The sequence below is a fragment of the Symsagittifera roscoffensis genome, chromosome 1, assembly GCF_963678635.1.
Source record: "Symsagittifera roscoffensis chromosome 1, txSymRosc1.1, whole genome shotgun sequence".
In the NCBI taxonomy this organism is placed as follows: Eukaryota; Metazoa; Xenacoelomorpha; order Acoela; family Convolutidae; genus Symsagittifera; species Symsagittifera roscoffensis.
The window spans coordinates 68,904,223-68,906,722 of record NC_087062.1 but is presented as its reverse complement, the minus strand read 5'-3'; the positions used below and the strand labels follow the sequence as shown (position 1 = coordinate 68,906,722).

The following is a 2,500-nucleotide window of genomic DNA, read 5'->3' as shown; positions in this document are numbered from 1 at the left end:
TTCTGCTGTGGAGCTGTCGTCCACGCTGGCGGCGTTGCCTCTGATCTTGGCAAGTCTGTTTTTCTCCCTTTCCTCTCTAGAGAACTCCAGCTTGCTCACCCTGGCATAATGAGCAGCGAAGGCATCGGCTTTGCTCTCGTTAGAGACAAGGACCTTGCCGTTGTGCCGGATTGCCTCGTTAGGGCAGCACGAGTCCGGCTTGCCGCTGATGGAGCCAAGGATGCCCCACGTCTTCTTGTATTCCTTGGCAGACTCTAAGGTGTTGACAAATTCGGTCCACCCTTTCTCTTTTTCCGCAGACACGGCTTCGGTAATGTGACATTCGACCAGAATGGATCAAAATGCAGATTCAGCAGATTCGGAAATTTAGCAGCGAACCTTCCGAATTGACGGTTTTAAACAATTAACGACGTTATTGGGACGATAAGTCGAACGGTGAAAGTCAAGATATTCTGGTATTTTGAAATTTTAAAAATTCGAAGTATGACGTCATATTTCTGAGAAACGTCAGAAACGGCCATTTTTGGCAGAAAGTCGAAGAAAAACACAACAACATTAGTTGCGCTGACGATAACAACGGAAATTGTGATTGAGAAACAACGACAGATTGCAGGAATAGCAGAGACCGTTCCGAATTGCAACTATTGTGTCGCTACAATAGTTGCAAGGCCGTTGCGAACAACGGTGAAGGGTGGAAAACCAGCCTTCCGGAAGGAAAATAAGAGCCTTATTTCCCCGGATTCAAGAATCCGGAGGGGTCTCGGGACTGGAACTTTTATCGACTTATATAAACTTTTAGCTTCCCTGTCATGTCCTGAGCTGAATTTAATTAACATCTGAGTTCATTCTACTAAGATGAGAAGCTAGGAGTTGGGGGAAAGGGTTGATCCATCTTCGATGGAGATGATGATTTTTATCTACTGAACAAAAACAATAATAATTCAATAAATAGTAGTAGCCCTGTTTTTAGGAGTGACCTCGTGGTCTGGGGATACTGAGACCCAGCCATGAGCTCACTATTTCTGCATGTAATTAAGTTAATTTGAGTGTTTTTACCGAAGCCGAAAGCAGTAACGTTTTTGTCGACCCGATGTTAGAAAGACCACCGAAAGTACTGGCTTGGTAGAGAGGGTTAAAAGCATGTAAAGCTCTGTTTAGACGTTAGCCAGTCGTCTTAGGACTTAGTTTTATTTTCCGTCGATATGTATCTTCCGGGCGAATGTTACATAACCTCTCCGCAGGCGGTGACCCATTCTTGGCGGTGGGTGTTGATCCGCCTGCGGAAGAAGTTCCTTTTCTTGGCCAAGGCTCTGACGGTCGCAGAAATGCCCGCGTTGCGATGTTTGCCGGGCTTCGTCTTCCCCACGTGCTCCTTGACAGCACTCAGGATGTCTTCCGTGAACTTCTTTGCTCTTCTGTGAACTGTGTCCAGTGGGTTCCAGCTGCTGGCTGGCTCTTCCACCGCAGAAGAGAAGGCGGCCCAGTTGACATCCTTCTTCTTCCAACGGGCGTTCTTCTCCAACTGCGGAAACTGGCCGACGGAACATCTGATGGTGATCATCACAGGGAGGTGGTCCGATCCCAAACACTCACCGACCGTCCACTCAGTCTTGCTTCTCCAGCTCGACGGATTGAAGAAGACGTCGGGCGAGCTCAGGCCTGCAGTGCCCCGGTTGACGCGAGTGGCCGACCCATCGTTGGCGCACACGAGGTCGTTGTCGGCCATCCACTCCTCTAAACGATCTCCTCTGCTGTCTTGAGGTTGTGACTGTCCCACAGCTGGGAGTGGCCATTGAGGTCGCCCCCGAAGAAGCTGTCCTTGTCAGCTGGGAGGTTGTCAAGAACCAACACTTCCTCGGTGTTCGTGTCCCTGTTGGGCGGAATGTAGAGGTTGTGGAGCGTGATCCAGCTTTTCTTGCTCAGCCGGATTTTCAGGCGGGACGACTCCACGTTACCCGTCATCTGGTTCCAACAGGGGCGGGACTCGAAAGCTATGTCTTCCTTCACGAAGCTGATGATGCCGCCGCCTGGTTTGGGTCCTCTACGGTCTGCCCTGACCGTGCTGTATCCCTCGATCCTCGGAGTCTTGTCTTTCTCGCGGAGCTTTGACTCCTGGATCAGAGCGATATCCACGTCCAGATTCTGCATCCTTTCTCCGAGTTCGTTGATCTTTAATTTAGTGCCGTCAGCATTCCACTGAATGAGTCTAAGTGTCCCTTTCGGCACGAACTTAGCTCTACTGCCAACCCTCTTCCGCGTCTTGCTCGTCGCCAGGCTGAGAGTTAGTGGGGACACACCCGCAGGCCCAGGACAGGCCGACTGCGTACATCTCCACCACGTCCCGCGTAGACCCGCGCTGGCCGACACACACCTTGTGGAACAGGCCTTTGCAGTCTGCGCAAGAGATCCCCGTCGTGTTACGGGCAATCGTTTTCTTGCACCCTTGGCAGGTGCGCTTCTCTCCCTTGTCGGGATCCGGCTGGGAAGAAGAGGGGCTGCT

The 2,500-nt window shown here is 51.2% G+C and overlaps 1 pseudogene; it reads right to left on the bottom strand.

The window, feature by feature from the left end:
• LOC134839510 (protein PF3D7_1417600-like) overlaps nucleotides 1–2,500 on the bottom strand; it is a 23,053-nt pseudogene that overhangs the window by 5,538 nt on the left and 15,015 nt on the right.